Source organism: Schistocerca cancellata, chromosome 2 (genome assembly GCF_023864275.1).
Source record: "Schistocerca cancellata isolate TAMUIC-IGC-003103 chromosome 2, iqSchCanc2.1, whole genome shotgun sequence".
Classification (NCBI taxonomy): Eukaryota; Metazoa; Arthropoda; class Insecta; order Orthoptera; family Acrididae; genus Schistocerca; species Schistocerca cancellata.
The window spans coordinates 688,248,446-688,265,894 of record NC_064627.1 but is presented as its reverse complement, the minus strand read 5'-3'; the positions used below and the strand labels follow the sequence as shown (position 1 = coordinate 688,265,894).

Here is a 17,449-nt window from a genome sequence, read left to right as displayed (position 1 = left end):
GATGTGTTAGTGAAGTGGAAACGTGAAGGGACGCGTACAGCACAAAAGCGTACAGGCCGACCTCGTCTGTTGACTGAGAGAGACCCGCCGACAATTGAAGAGGGTCGTAATGTTGAATAGGCAGACATCTATCCAGACCATCACACAGGAATTCCAAAATGCATCAGGATCCACTGCAGGTACTATGACAGTTTAGCAGGAGGGGAGAAAACTTGGATTTCATGGTCGAGCGGCTGCTCATAAGCCACACACACGCTGGTAAATGCCTAACGACGCCTCGCTTGGTGTAAGGAACGTAAACATTAGAGGGTACGGCGAATGCCCGGTGAACATCATCTGTCAGCATGTGTAGTGCCAACAGTAGAATTCGGAGGCAGTGGTGTTATGGTGTGGTCGTGTTTTTCATGGAGGAGGCTTGCACCCGTTGTTGTTTTGCGTGGCACGATCACAGCACAGGCCTACATTGATGTTTTAAGCGCCTTCTTGTTCCCCACTATTGAAGAGCAATTTGGGGATGGCGATTGCATCTTTCAAGACGATCAAGCACCTGTTCATAATGCACGGCCTATAGCGGAGTGGTTACACGACAGTAACATCCCTGTAATAGTCTGGTCTGCACCGAGTCCTGACTTGAAACTTACAGAGCATATTTGGGATGTTTTGGAACGCCGACTTCATGCCAGGCCTCACCGACCGACATCGATACCTCTCCTCAGTGCAGCACTCCGTGAAGAATGGGCTACCATTCCCCAAGCAACCTTCCAGCACCTGATTGAACGTAGGCCTGCGAGAGTGGAAGCTGTCAAGGCTAAGGGTGGGTCAACACCATATTGAATTCGAGCATTACCAATGAAGGGCACCACGAACTTGTAAGTCATTTTCAGCTAGTGTCTGGATACTTTTGATCACATAGTGCGATTTATACTGTACCATCCTTGAAGTTGGCTGTCTGGCTAACAGCCGAAATATCAGAATATGAAATATTGCTGCAGTGGATGCTCATATCAAGAATGGAAGATTCTATCAGCCGGAAAAACGCAACGGGAACTCCTTCTGCCCTTCTGTCACGATTCCACGTTGACACATCTTACTGCACTGACTCAATACAACCGACTACTAGCACATATGACAGGCGTAAACTAAGTTAACACTCGGAGTGGTGGCTGCTGAGAGTGACTGTAAGTGGGAGATGCCTTTATGGTCGCTCCCATCAGCCGCCGCGCCGAGTGTCAACTTAGTTTACGCGTACTTCATCATTGTCATGCCTGTAGATGGTTTTAATGCTGTAAAAGCTATCGTCCTTGCAGTTCAGATTACGGGTTTTGAGAGCAGCCTGCTGCTGCTGATATATTAACAGCTTATTGAGACTGGGAACACATGAAATATGGCAGCAGATAAGAAATTCGCGTTTATTTTTCAGTTAAGAACTATGTACGTTGTATTTTTAGACTTCAGTACAATAGATCTCACTGACGATAGAACAAATAAACAGAAACATATCTGGGCAAAAAATGAAGGTTTTGTGGCCTGAATAAAGAGGCAGAAGCCAATTCCCACGTGTTCTGCAATCACATCTGCTGTGAGAGCATCAAAAAATTAAATGGTGATGAGAGTACCATATCTGTCGTAGTTATTGAAATACGTGGACGAACTTGGCTTAGTAGTAGCGCCGCTGCTCCGTGATGCGGAAATCGCAAGTTCGAAGAAATGTAAGGTTAGGTTTTAATGACCGGACCGGTAGGTAATTATGTCACTAGATATGGACCAGACACTCGAATAGAGTAAGGAGATGGAAGAGAAAGGGCCGTATCCTTCACAAAGGAATCCATTAGGAGTTCGCTTTTAAAATGGTTCAAATGGCTCTCAGCACTATGGGACTTAACATCTGTGGTCATCAGTCCCCTAGAACTTAGAACTATTTAAACCTAACTAACCTAAGGACATCACACACATCCATGCCCGAGGTAGGATTCGAACCTGCGACCGTAGCAGTCGCGCGGTTCCGGACTGAGCGCCTAGAACCGCGAGACCACCGCGGCCGGCTGTTCGCTTTTATAAATATAGAGAAACCACGTAAATCCTTAGTCAGCATGGCAGGCAAGCAGACAAGTATGCTGACTGCTGCGATATACAGGATGAGTCACCTAACATTACCGCTGGATATATTTCGTAAACCACATCAAATACTGACGAATCGACTCCACAGACCGAAGGTGAGAAGGGGCTAGTGTAATTGGTTAATACAAACCATAAAAAAATGCACGGAAGTATGTTTTTTAACACAAACCTACGTTTTTTTAAATGGAACCCCGTTAGTTTTGTTAGCACGTCTGAACATATAAATAAATACGTAATCAGTGCCGTTTGTTGCATTGTAAAATGTTAATTACATCCGGAGATATTGTAACCTAAAGTTGACGCTTGAGTACCACTCCTCCGCTGTTCGATCGGAGAGCACCGAATTACGTAGGGATCCAAAGGGAACGGTGATGGACCTTAGGTACAGAAGAGACTGGAACAGCACATTACCTCCACATACTAACACCTTTTTATTGGTCTTTTTCACTGACGCACATGTACATTACCATGAGGGGTGAGGTACACGTACACACGTGGTTTCCGTTTTCAATTATGGAGTGGAATAGAGTGTGTCCCGACATGTCAGGCCAATAGATGTCCAATGTGGTGGCCATCATTTGCTGCACACAATTGCAATCTCTGGCGTCATGAATGTCGTACACGCCGTAGTACATCTGGTGTAATGTCGCCGCAGGCTGCCACAATACGTTGTTTCGTATCCTCTGGGGTTGTAGGCACATCATGGTACACATTCTCCTTTAACGTACCCCACAGAAAGAAGTCCAGAGATGTAAGATCAGGAGAACGGGCTGGCCAATTTATGCGTCCTCCACGTCCTATGAAACGCCCGTCGAACATCCTGTCAAGGGTCAGCCTAGTGTTAATTGCGGAATGTGCAGGTGCACCATCATGCTGATACCACATACGTCGACGCGTTTCCAGTGGGACATTTTCGAGCAACGTTGGCAGATCATTCTGTAGAAACGCGATGTATGTTGCAGCTGTTTGGGCCCCTGCAATGAAGTGAGGACCAATGAGGTGGTCGCCAATGATTCCGCACCATACATTTACAGTCCACGGTCGCTGTCGCTCTACCTGTCTCAGCCAGCGAGGATTGTCCACGGACCAGTAATGCATGTTCCGTAGATTCACTGCCCCGTGGTTTGTGAAACCCGCTTCATCGGTAAACAGGTAGAACTGCAAAGCATTCTCTGTTAATGCCCATTGACAGAATTGCACTCGATGATTAAAGTCATCACCATGTAATTGCTGATGTAGCGACACATGAAACGGGTGAAAGCGGTGACGATGCAGTATGCGGATGACACTACTTTGACTCTGTCCACCGGCTCTCGCAATGTCCCGTGTACTCATGTGTGGGTTCATGGCAACAGCAGCTAACACACCAACTGCACCCGCTTCTCCTGTTACAGGCCTGTTACGGACCCGTTTGCGTGCTACGACCATACCTGTTGCATTCAGTTGGCGGTAGATGTTTTGCAATGTGCGGCACGTTGGATGCTCTCTGTCCGGGTACCGTTCTGCATACACCCTGCAGGCTTCAGCTGCATTTCGTCGACACTCGCCTTAGATGAGTATCATCTCCGCCTTTTCAGAGTTCGAATACACCATGGTCACAGTTCCTACAACACTACACTATCACAGACGTCTGGTAACACGGTGTACTACAGTTGGTCTGCGTGCGGAGACGAATGCAGAATAACAATAGCAGCAAGCGCTACATGCGGACACTGCGACAGCTAGACCAAACCACAACAGTGCACTACAGCCACACTCGTAAACACGGTCGTCATCGTAAACATGTCTCTGCAGATGCTGCTCGCCGACCGTGGCCCGTGTTTGTTACAACACGCAACTGAACGTCGGAGGTTTCAAGCGTCAACTTTAGGTTACAATATCTCCGGATGTAATTAACATTTTACAATGCAACAAACGGCACTGATTACGTATTTGTTTATATGTTCAGATGTGCTAACAAAACTAACGTGGTTCCATTTAAAAAAAACGTAGGTTTGTGGTAAAAAACATACTTCCGTGCATTTTTGTATGGTTTGTATTAAACAATTACACTAGCCCCTCTCCTCACGTTCGGTCTGTGAAATCGGTTCGTCAGTATTTGTTGTGGTTTACGAAATATATCCAGCGGTAACGTTAGGTGACTCACCCTGTATAGCTCAGTATCACGACTCCTGAGTTATGTGAGTTAACGAGCATTTCGCTCTCATTTAAACATATGGCCGAAAGAGACAGCCTTCCAGGAATTGTGAAAAGAATCCAGTCGTCCAGGACCGCACACCACAAAGAGCGCAGATTCGCCACGAGATGGGGAAGTTCACAGGTGTCTATTGTGCTGAATGAGGCCAGGCTGATCAGGCCTAAGCGCTGTAGTGTGCGAGTGAGACAGACGAGAACCTACGTCATAGAGAAATCCCGTAGGAGCTGTTTGTGCCCAGAGAGTGCTGGTGCAGACACGAAGGTGGACATTTCGGCTGGAGACACCAAAGTGGACATTGCTGGTGGAGACGCAAAAGCGGACGGTCGGTCTTTAGGTAGCTAGGAAGTGAAACGACTTTGAAAATTTCTCGTTGTGTAGTATCGTGAGACTTCGTCTCTAAGCCTGGTGTGAACTCTAACTTTTTGTGTAGATAACGAGGTGGAGTATTGGACTTGTATTTCGCGATGAGATTGTGAATGATCGAAATGTGTCAAATGGATATGCTCTCGAGTGTAACAGTAACTCTAAATACGATCATTTTCGCTGTTAATTTGCTTTCTGAATAAACATTATTCTAACCAAATCACAACTACGTGACCTACATGGTTGATGGGTCGTTAATTTAGCTCCCAATATTATTATTATTACTGTTATTGTATGTTATATTAACTTTATATGTTTCATACAATTTCGCAAACTTTCCATCAGCCAGACAATTAAACCAAAGCATCTCAAGTGTTTAATTCAGGCCGTGTAATGCAACAAGTACGGTTCAAACCCTAGACGAGTTTCAGCCAAGACATTTCGTCGAAGAGGAACCGCATGTGAGCCCGAACGTCTTTTGGATATTAGGTCGCAGTCACCAGTCAGGATATTTAGATGCGCCAATGTGTAGCCTACACTTCACATAAAAAGAAAATATTTAGCGTGAGCCACCTGATCCACAACATGAGTAATACACTCTAAGGGGGGCAGGGGGGGGGTGTGCCGAAACGCACCACGAAGGAATTATCCGAATGGGACGGAAATCAGTAGATAAGATGAACATTTACAGACAAGCAACTGATTACAATTTCAGAAAAATTGGATGATTTCTTTAAGAGAACAATCTTCATTAACTGAGCAAGTCATTAACACTTTGGTCCACCCATGGCCCTCATGCAAGCAGTTATTCGGGCAGACTTGCTGAATGTTCTCGTGAAGGATACCGTGCCAAACTCTGTCCAATCGGCACTCCTTATCGTCAAAGCCCCAATCTGGTTGGAGTGCCCAGCCAATAATAACCCAGACTTTCTCAATTGGGGAGAGATCCGGCGACATTTCTGGCCAAGGTAGGGTTTGCGAAGCATGAAGACAAGGTGTAGAAACTCTCTTTGGCGGGGATTATCTTGCTGAAATTTAAGCACAGAAGAGAAATGGATCCTCAGACGATCACTTCTGGCTGTCAGGCTATATGACGGCTTATAATCAGTTTGGTATTCCACTGCTATCTGGGACTCTCCAGTTACGTCTTCGCTGCTCATCGGGACTCGAAGAAGGACTGATAATTGAAGACAGTTCTACTCCAGCCAATCAGATTCCAGGCCGAAGGCGTATCTGGAGACGCCCCAACCAGACTGTCGGTCGCCACACTGCTCGGCAACTAGGAGTGATGGTCCGGAGTACCATTTCTTTTCATAGCAGGACCTGTTTGATTGTCATCCACAGCACTCTTACAGCATAGTGATGCGTCGCTGATATTCTACGCCTCGTTTTGTTGCTCTTCATGGCAGGCCATCCTGGGCATAAATTTCAGCAAGATCATGCTCGCCCATACACGTCGAGAGTTTCAATTGCTAACCCTCGTGCTTGTCAAACCCTGCCTTGGCTAGCGAGGTCGCCGGATCTCTCCCTGATTGAGAATACTTGGAGCATTACGGGCACGGCCCTCCAACCAGATCGGGATTCTGACGATCCAACGCGACAGAATCTGTCATGATGTCCCTCAGGAGGACATCCAACAACTCTGTCAACCAAAGCTTTTCGGCAAATCAAAGTTATTTTGATAAACAATTAATATTCGAAACTATTCACTGAAGTTTAACAGCATCAATATGTCCTTTAAAAATGTATGATATACTGTTTTTAATAGTGCTTGGCAGCTCACGAAAATAGGTCTACGATAGCGTAGCAAACGTTAATCATAATAATGAAATTTCTCGCAAAAGGGAAAAAAAACTCTTATTAGAAATGTTGGACTCGCATTCGGGAGTCCAGCAATCTAGATTTAGGTTTTCCGTTGATTCTACAAATCGTTTAAAGGCGAACACCAAGATGATTGCTTTAATTGAAAGGACATGTTCGCTTGCCTTCCCCATTCTTCTCAGAACCTGAATTCGTACACCACCTCAAACGACGTCGTCGTCGACGGAAGTTAAATCCTAATTTTCCTTCATACCGTCTTGTAAGTATGAAGCCGAACTCTGGAGATAGAGCGCCGTTTCGTATCTGCTCCCTGTAAACAAAACAACACGACTGAACCACGACGTGGCGGCAGACTTCGATCTCACATTTAATAACTGACAATTCGCTCTTATTAACAGTTACCATATCATTGTATCCCTATTTTACGAACTGTCGAATGCTCGTAAGAATAAATCGTTCGATTGAGAAAAAAAGTAAATATAATAGTAATATGAAATGGAAACAGGAGTTTGCGTCAGCCACATGACACGCGCAGTTTGTACTTCTTGGATCGGAAACCTCTTTCCCCATACTCTCTTGACCACAGGTAATCGCCACTAACAGCCATTTGCAAAACAGAGGAAGAAGTAAAGCTGGGTTCTCAGTTCACTTCAGCTGAAGGCACTATGTCTCCATTCGTACACGAGACAGTGCAGTTTGTGCACACAGTTAGTCAACACGCACAGAAGGGACATTTCAAGCTTAAGGTGTGCGCGCATTATCACTTGTCAGCACGAGAAATTTCATGTCGAATTGGTACCCATCGCAACGTTATCATTCGAACATTAAATCGCTATCGTGACAAGTGAACCATTGAGGATCTACGTGGCAGTAGTCTCCTGGGCTGCCTGTTTGGAGGCACCTGGGCGGTCTGTGTGGGCCGAGACACTACACAAACCATAACGACACGATCAATACGGCGCCTGAGTGTCCGTAACTAACAACAGTACAGAGCAGCCACTATCGTGATGGGCGAAGAACGTGGATAAGGGATCACCTGAAGTGGGACATGCCTCAACAGCTTTATATTCCCTTCTGCAACGAATATAGGATTTTTCTGACGCCTGATCATCACCTTGGACGAGGTTAGTAAGATACCAGTGGATGTCTCAAGTACATTACCTCATCAAAAGTATCAGGACACACTTTTGTAAAGCGGCAGCCTCTAGATGTCACAGGAGGCCGAACCCCCAATATAAAAGTAGGCGGAGAGTATACTGTGTAGTCAGTAGAGTAGCAGTAACAGCAGAATGGTTCGGTCAGGAAAGCTCAGAGACTTCGAACGTGAACTACTCACTGGATGTCACCTGGGTAACAAATCCATTAGGACATCGCAACACTTCGAGAGCTGCGCAAATCGACAGTTGGTGATGTGATCGTGAAGTGGAAGGCCGACGGAACAACCATAGCCAAACCAAGACTATGCAGACCTAATGTACTACGTATAATGTGTTTAGCGAATAATGGCCAGTAAATACGACAAGCGGCGATGATCGATGTAATCTGTTATGTACCATAATTAAGGCAGTGATTCTACAGCTACTACTCCATGTGGTAATTTTCTAGCAGGGGCACAAACTGCGTTACAGTTTTCCACGCTATTGACCCATTAACTATTATATAGCGTTGCCAGCTGTGGAACATTACAAAATACATTTCAGAGCTGGCAGTATTGCATAACACCAAAGAGATTAATATGGTGTAAAAGTGTTTGTGTGCAGTTTGTGTCCAGTGCTGTGAATTATGTTTACTGCTACAGGTAGAACAGCAAGACAACAACTTTACGAGTAGCACAGCAGGAGTAAATGTAGAACAATATCTAGACACACCGTAGGTAACACGTACAAGGTCTCTTTAAAAAATTCCAGAACTTTGTCCACTAAATTTTCCTGTGTCTACCTTTTATTTATCGTGTATGGTCTCCTTCAAATACTTTCCTCTACAATCGATACACCGCTCCCAACGCCGTTTCCACTTCCGGAAGTAGTCTTGGTACGCCTCTTTCTGGATCGCACGAAGCGCCGTCTGCGAATTTTCTTTTATCTCTTCTATCGTTGCAAATCTTCGTCCTTTCAACGGGGTTTTCAACTTTGGAAACAAAAAATTCCGCAGGGGCCAGGTCTGGAGATTACGGAGGATGAGGCTGCAGAGTGACTTCGCTTTATGTGGACTTGCCACATACCAACAAGGATGAATGTGCGGGTGACTTATCGTGATGCAAGAGCCATGAATGGTCTCGACACATTTCTGGTACTTTCCTACTCACATTTTCTCGAAGGCGTAGCATCACTTCCCCCTAGAACCATCGATTAGAAGTATGTCCTTGTGAAACAAATTCATAATGACGTTCCTGACATGAGCGTCGAAGGGTGTACTGAACGAGGGTCATCTTTAACTTCCGCCGACCATTTTTAAACAGGGTGAAACATTCGTAACACCGAGTACGGTTTAAGCACTCATAACCGTAGTCTTCTTGCATCGTTTGGTGTGTATCTGTAATGGTTTTCTTGAGTTTCATGCAAAATTTGATGCAGACGCAGTTCTCCCCTAACTCTGTTATCTCTAAATTCGGAAACTGTGCGACACAAAGTTCTACTCAATACAACACTGAAAATAACTAACAGACATACAACAGTGAAACTTCCGGCAGTTATACATTAAAAACAGGTGCTTGCAGGGATGTCAACCACACAACACACCGTTGGCGCGAAATTACGAACGTTCCGTAATTTTTTGAACAGACCTCGTATAATGAGCTAAAGTCGCTTAGGTCTGAACTGTTTGCAATTTACTTGTACAATAGTACACAACCCAAGCAAAGTGCTGTATACAGATGAAAATGTATTTGTATTTCAGACCGCTGATGATGCCTTAATAAAGTGAGGCGAAACACATCTGCCAAAACAAATGTGTTTATTCAGTTGCATAGACGTGGTCCTAACCTAAAAGCTTTTAATATAATATTGACAGCAACCGAGGACTGACAAATAAAATAACGTTAAAGATGTTATCAAAAAAGTTTTGCACCATTCTTGTGACTTTCGTACTTTAAATTTTTGAGTGGGGGCCCTCTCTTTTAATACTCCTGTGACTACAGATAGTCGCTACGTACAGCCACCACTCTGATGCGGGTAAAAGTAAACCTGCAACGCTGTGTACCCAATCGGGAACGGGACAGCGCGACACGTGTTTGCTTGTCAAAATTGTTCAAATGGCTCTGAGCACTATGGGACTTAACTTCTGAGGTCATCAGTCCTCTATAACTTAGAGCTACTTAAACCTAACTAACCTAAGGACATCACACACGTCCATGCCCGAGGCAAGATTCGAACCTGCGACCGTAGCGGCCGCTCGTTTCCACACTGTAGCGCCTAGAACCGCTCGGCCACGCCGGCCGGCCTTCGCAGGTAAATCTGCCAACATTACTCGAACTTTTCATGTTTAGACCGCGTACGCATTTTCACTTTAGGCCAAAAAGGGTTGTCGGCACGGGAAACTGTAAAAAAGAAAAAAAAAGTCTGCTCTGGTGTATGTTCAGGGGAACAGCCAGAATGGGGCCTCGGAGAAATCTCGATTATTTTCATTGGGTTCTCTTCACGGGTGAGTGGATGAATTTTTATGATGCCTGATAGTCGTTGTAGAAGAATATGAGAACGTGGAGGACGCCAGGTCAGTTCATGTCTCAGTAGTGAGGTGACTCAGTCAAGTTTTGGGCCAGCATCATGCACGAATATCGAACAACGCTTATCGCTGTCGAAAGCAACTGGGGTCTGCGCGTTTTGGAACTGGACCCTCCAATCTATTGTCCAGCTCTACTGTCAAGATTTCGGAGGTGTGTTCGTTTTTCAGAAAGATAATGCGCGAGTCCACCTCGTTCACGTTTGCGAACATCTTCCTATAGGAGACAGGGACCAATCAAATGGAATGGTCTGCTTTGTCTGGCGACTGAGCATACTTGGAACCGGTTGAAACTTGCAGATCTTGGCCGCTCACACACTCGTTGACCAAAGGCCGTTGCTAGGTGTTATACCGCCCTAGGCAAGAACTGAAAAATGACGCCCCCTCTTTTGTATTCCCATCGATCTCCCAGATATCCCTCCCTTCCACCCACATTCAAGGACACAACAATGCAAATCTCCTCGTACAAACAGAAATCAACACATTTTTATGTATGGGTATGTTGAACTGCACTCTTTTTTTACCCGTTCTGTACATGTTGAAACGGAAGTACAAAACCTAACTTGTGAGTACGTGATCGATTATCCACAGGAAATAATAGCAGAGCTGAAAACATCAACAGAACCACATAATATAACAGACGCTTGACAAATGATCTGCAGAGACAAAAACAAAAATAGGGACTGACAGAGGTATGGTATCAGGTCGCAGCATAATCGCAACGTGTCCCGCACGTGTGCTCCAGCACTCATCAGAGATGAATCAGGGTCGTGTTTGTTTCCGTTTCGTACTCAGTAGTGGCTGCTTTAGTTTTGAGGTAGGTAAAGGCAATGTTTTTACTTTCATCAAAGTAAAGACTTGTTCAGTAACCATTCCGTACGCTCCATATGCTTTTGAAAACAATTCGGTATTTCAGTTTTTTCTCCTTTTCATTTTTTCTCCCCATTTGCTCAATTTTTTTCACTGTTTGATTTCAAATTAATTTTTTCTCCCCTTTGGGCGCCTAAAATTTTGCCGGTCTATGCGGCCGCTCAGTCTTCCTTAATGGTAAAAACGGCCCGGTGGTGATCTTAAGTTGGCTGCCGTCGAGGATTAGGACATGCCTGTGGGGCTATGTCTGTATGACGTTGTGGATGGCAAGCCAGGGAGGACCCAAGCACGTCACACGGCACAAGGTGGAGCAGCACGGTATTGAATGTTACCGAGTGCTAATTTTGTCAGGAAATGTATTCGCAGTTGCGAATAGGGGCAACCTCCAACTGTAAAATGAAATTACATTTAAAATCTGTGCCGGACTGGGGCTCGAACCTGCATTTCCCGCTTTCTCGCTGGTCGTCACATTAACCATTTCTGCTATCCGTAACGCTTCACGGCCAGACACGAAATCTCGTGATGTCGTCATTCCATTCTACTGTTGGAGGTTGCCCGCAGTCCCAACTGCGAATATATTTCCTGCATTTCGTAACGGCCGTAGTCGCCACAATGCATGGCCAAAGCAACAATGACCGAACATATTACACAGGCACTACAATATCGTTTTTATCCTCCGATACGAGGCACTTTCGATTAAATATCTCCCATCTATGGGAATTGCAGTAAGTGTGTGAGTGCAGGTTAATGACACATAGACGACGACTTATGGAAGTTTGAGTTTGGCTGTGAAGCATTCTCGGGTAGCGTAAGTGATTAAAGAGGCCGCTCACGATAAAGCGGGAAGTTCGGGTTCGAGTCCGAGGCCGACACAGATTTTCAGTGTCGTTATTCCATTCTACAGTTGGAGGCTGTCTATTTTCGCAAATGCGAATACATTTCCTATATTTCATAACGGTTGTATTCGCCGCAACGCCTGTTACTTCTGACATATTGCAATATCGGAGTAAATTTAGATTTCACCGATGTGAACAGATTTTTGGTTATTGTTTTTGGTAACTGTTTTTTCTCATTCAAGAGTAAAGCTATTTCTTAATTTAATAAGGCATTTTATTCCATTCCCCAGTTTCCTTTAATTTAAGTGCAAACATGTTCGCAGACATGCAAGGGCTGTGAAACGTTTTTGGAAAGTTTATATTAGATTGGTGCATACGTTCGTAGAGTTTTTGTTTTGCTTGTTGGTATCCCGGTTGCTATGAGTTTATTTATCGATCGTCATTTATTATTTGTAGTTCACTGTTGCTGCGTAACTTTACACATTGCCATTTTGTCATTCAGAGATAGTGAATGGAGCTGTGAACGCTACAAAATAAAAGTGCCAAGTGCAGAAATCGGAACATTCCAGACATATTCTTCAGTATGGGTTCGGTAGAGAGGTAACTGCAGCAGAGGCAGCCAGAAACATTTGCGTTGTGCATTGGGATAATTCCATTGGACAGAACAAGGCAAGAAAATGATTTTATTGTTTTAAGGAGGATCATTTCGACATTAGTTACTCTCCACGTTCAGGAAGACCTTTGAGATTTGATGAAGATCGTTTAAACGCATTAATTCACAACGAACCACGTCAGTGTACTAGAGAACTGGCAAATGTGATGAACTGTGATCATTCCACCATTGTGCAACATTTGCATACAACGAGGGAGGTTCCAAAATCGGGTGCACGGGCAGCGCAAGCTCTAGGCCAAAATCACAAAAACCAGCAGGTGGCCATCTCTGCTTGCTCGTCATCAACTGACTCGTGAGCAACACCGGCCATTCCTATCCTGTATTGTGACTGGAGAGGAGAGATGGTGTCTTTATGCCAATGTTGGGGAAAGGAAGGGATGGTTGAGCCCAAACAAAGCAGCAACTCCCAATACAAAAACCGGCGTGCGTCCACAAAAGATAATGTTATGCATCTGGTGGAAAAAATGGTTCAAATGGTTCTGAGCACTATGCGACTTAACTTCAGAGGTCATCAGTCGCCTAGAACTTAGAACTAATTAAACCTAACTAACCTAAGGACATCACACACATCCATGCCCGAGGCAGGATTCGAACCTGCGATCGTAGCGGTCGCTCGGCTCCAGACTGCAGCGCCTAGAACAGCTCGGCCACTCCGGCCGGCCATCTAGTGGAAGAGCGACGGTGTTTTGTATTACGAATTGCCTCCCTGAGGTGTCATAATCACTGGTGCCATTCATTGTCAATAACTGAGATGTCTTGCAGACGCAGTCAAAGAACAACGACCAGGAAGACTGCGGGAAGTGATGCCACTCCACGATAAAGCTCGCTCGCATTCTGCTAGACTGACAAAAAGACGCTATAAAGGAGTTGGGTTGGAATGTCATTACGCACCCACCTTATTCGCCTGATTTGCGCCCTGGGATTTTCATCTTTTCCGCTCTCTATCGAACAACCTTCAAGGAACTCCCTTCCCGGATCAAATGCTCTCCGAGCATGGCTCGACGAGTTCTTCGCCTCAAAACCACTTGATTTCTATAGTGGCGGAATCGAATCGTTACTTCAACTTTGGTAGACTGTTGCAAATAGTGAAGGAATTTATGTTACTGATGACTAAAGTTTCTGTTGTGCGTCTCTGTTGTGTTTATTAAAGTTACGGAAAAATGCTACGAACCTATGCACCTACCTAATAAATGCGTATTCCGCATGTCCGACGTCAGAGACTCTCTGTCTTCTTTCTTTCGCGTATGGACGGAGTGAAAAATGACTGTCTACATGCATTGGTCAGTCGCTAGTCCATCGTATCTCGTTCTCATCATTATAATGCGATGAAGTACTCCCTGCTATGGATGTGGTATAACTGTTGCTACGGGCACGACAAAGTGTACAATGACCTGCAGGTCTATGAAGAATCTCTCTCTCTCTCTTCGCGTACCAGTCTCGGTATAAATTGCAAAGTAACATCAACACAGGGCTCTAAAATTTAAAAACGTTAGTAAGAATGCGTGGATGGTGTGACTACTGGCCTGGCAGCACCTATACTGTTCGTCCAAGAAGTTCCGAGACTGATTTACTTACTAGCGTACAAGCGACGTCAGCGCATCTGTACGGTGGCAGCTTGAACTAACAACTGTGAACAAGAGATCTGCTTACGACCAGTCAGTTGTGAACAGGCAGTGTTATGTAGTGGAGGTGCGACCGCAATCGCAATGGAGTAACATATCTATATAAGTGTTGAAGATATTCTCCAGAATGTTTTGAAGAAGGGCAAAGTGCGCGCAGAGTTTGTCCCGCACACCATGACTCCCGAACAAAAACGACCGCTCGTGGTAGCCTGCTGCGACTTGATAGAAATGCCAAACACGGACAATCCTTTTCCGGGAAAAATAGTCACGGGTGGTGAGACTTGGCGTTATCAAGACGAACCTGCCACAAAACGATAAAGTGCAGAAATTCACATAAAGGATAACGCTTTGATGAGGTAATCGACATTTAAACCAATATTTTTTTAAAACATTTCTCATGGAGAAACAGCAGTCTGGCTAAAAGTAATTTAAAAATGGACACAAACAGTCTCGACCACAAAACATTTATTTCGAAGGTAACCCGTTTTTGTGAGTATTTGACCATCCTCGGACCTTCACACCATGATGGTAGTCGATGGAGGGAATGGAGCGGATGCTGTAACTCCACGGACGTCAACTGATGACGTTCTTGGAGGTACAACGCCCACTCCATTCGTCGCCACTGCCTACCATCATGATATGAGGGTCTGAGGATGGTCAAATACCGAAACCGCTTACAATAGAAATAAGTGTTTTGCGATCGACACTGTATGTGTTAATTTTTAAAGTATTTAAACCAATGTCACGCGCGAGTTGAGCAACATCCCAAAGGACTTTTCTGACGGTTCCACATGGTTGTTACGTGCTTGTAAAGTGGGGGACGCTATGTAGAACACCTGAGTCATCAAAACCATCATTTTAACTTTTCTCTGTCTTTTTTATTAATCCAGTTTCGAAACTTTCTGGACCTACGCCGTTTGTGTGGTGTGGTATGCTTTCTGATAGTGACAGAGACTTTGATTGCTTTCCGCGAGGAGCCGTGACTCTCTATGTTCAAAATGGTTCAAATGGCTCTAACATAGTGCCATTTTCGGTTGTGGAGCCACCTCGAAAGTGTCGTTTATGGAGAGCCCATTCCAGATGTGGAAACACTGGAGCAGCGTATTCATGCTGCCTTTGACACTGTTCGGATGTAGCCTGGCCAATATGAATGCGTGAAACAGAAAATGTTACGGCAACGTACACGCATGCGTTCAGGCACGTGGAAACCATTTTTAACACATAGTGTTAACTGTGGCTGCATGGTACAATGCATATTAGATGGTAGTCTCTATAACAATGTATAACTGAATAAATGGTCTCTAGCATGGAAACCATGCATTTCCAGACATAAGTTCATTAGACCTTTTTTGTTCTGTATCCTCTAATCGATCAATCCCTAAAGTTTGTGTACAGTGGAAAAAATCACCTTGTATTTTTGACTTTTGCAATACTTTCATTATAGTCGCCCTTTGTTACCCAGCAAATAATATAGGTTGTTACCAATGATCAGATTAGCTATGCGATTTGATTCAAGGCGCTCCAATCACACGAGTCAACATGCTGTTTTCACTGGGAAGGTATCCTAAGAAGGACTAGCCGCGGTTACCTCAAAGAAGTGTGCTTATTTTCCTTTTAGTGCTTTTCGAGGTTTCAGATGGTTCAAATGGCTCTAAGCACCGCGGGACTTAACATCGGAGGTCATTAGTCCCCTAGACTTAGAACTACTTAAACTTAACTAACCTAAGGACAGCACACACGTCCATGCCTGAGGCAGGATTCGAACCTGCGACCGTAGCAACCGCGTTGTTCCGGACTGAAGCGCCTAGAACAACCACAGCGGCCGGCGACTCTCTAGGCCTACAGATATGGCGTCTTTGATTATTACACGTTGATTATTTTTATGACGATGAAAGAGGTCACTGCATCGTCCTATAAGAGGATGTTCGACCACACAGAAGAAAGAAAGGAGGGAAAAGGAGGGAAAGGAGGGAAAATTACGATTTAACTTTCAGTTGACGACTACATCACTAGAAACAGTCTATAAGCTCCGACTAGGGACTGACGGGGAAGGAAATCGACGCGTTCTTCCAAAGGAAGCATCCCAGCATTTGCCTTAAGCGATTTAGGGAAATGACGGGAAAGCTAACTTTGGATGACCGGATGGAGATTTGTATCACCGTCGATCCGACAACGACTCTACCGCTGCACCACTTTTGGAATGTTATAATGAAAAATAAGCAATATGTACGGTGAGAGAAACACTGTGTTAAGCTCTGCTATGAGGAAGCAACTTCCATCATCTTGTACCTGACCGAAGGTTAAACGAAATGTGTCAAATGAAATTTTTTCCTGGGAAGTTCAGAAAAAATTCTCTAATTTCAGCGGTTAGCGAGCGCGTACTCACCGGAAAGTCAGCTGTCTGCTGGGGGTCTTCGCCTCAGATGGCCAGCTCTGCGGTCGGCGCCTGGTAGACCGTTGCCCAATCCTCGCGGAAGAGCACGCCACTCCAGTATCTGGCCGGGCCGCGCGTCATCATCCCCCGTATCTCACGCGACCGCTCTGTAAATAACTGAGAAAATTTCACTGCCGCTGACGCTAATTGCGTGTGCGTCGCGCTGCTGATATACCTGCAGAATCAGCCCGACGTTTGTCGTACGAAGAGCAACGGACGCGGGACACACTGTCGCTCGAAGCTAACTGTTCCTCAGCACTCAGCCACGCGGACACCGTTAACAGATTCGGTTTCGTCATCGAACGGGGTTTCTGTTTCGTGGCCGAGCAGAATGTGTGATCGAAGAAGTGACGGCGCGAGCACAGGCTGGGGCAACGTCGGCGAGTCACAGGCAACGGTGCAGGCACCACCACGAGAGTGTTCCGTCTAATCTGGGGCAACGCTGGGGTAGAGTACGTTTCTTTCTCGAAATGGGTGTTCAAAAAGTCAGTATAAATTTGAAAACTGAATAAATCACGGAATAATGTAGCTAGAGAGGTGCAAATTGACACATAAGCTTGGAATGACATGGGGTTTTATTAGAATCAAAAAAATACAAACGTTCAAAAAATGTCCGACAGATGGCGCTTTATCTAATCAGAATAGCAATAATTAGCATAACAAAGTAAGACTAAGCAAATATGATATTCTTTACAGGAAATGCTCAATATGTCCACCATCGTTCCTCAACAATAGCTGTAGTCGAGGAATAATGTTGTGAACAGCAATGTAAAGCATGTCCGCAGTTATGGTGAGGCA

General features: G+C 45.0%; 1 protein-coding gene across 1 annotated transcript in view; it reads right to left on the bottom strand.

The window, feature by feature from the left end:
• LOC126162432 (mitochondrial glycine transporter-like) overlaps positions 1–16,671 on the bottom strand; it is a 79,467-nt gene extending 62,796 nt beyond the window's left edge. Inside the window, exon 1 of the mRNA XM_049918933.1 lies at positions 16,604–16,671. The gene's annotated coding sequence lies outside the window, so the exon portion shown is untranslated. The remainder of the gene's footprint in view (positions 1–16,603) is intronic.
• Between the last annotated feature and the right edge of the window lie 778 nt (positions 16,672–17,449).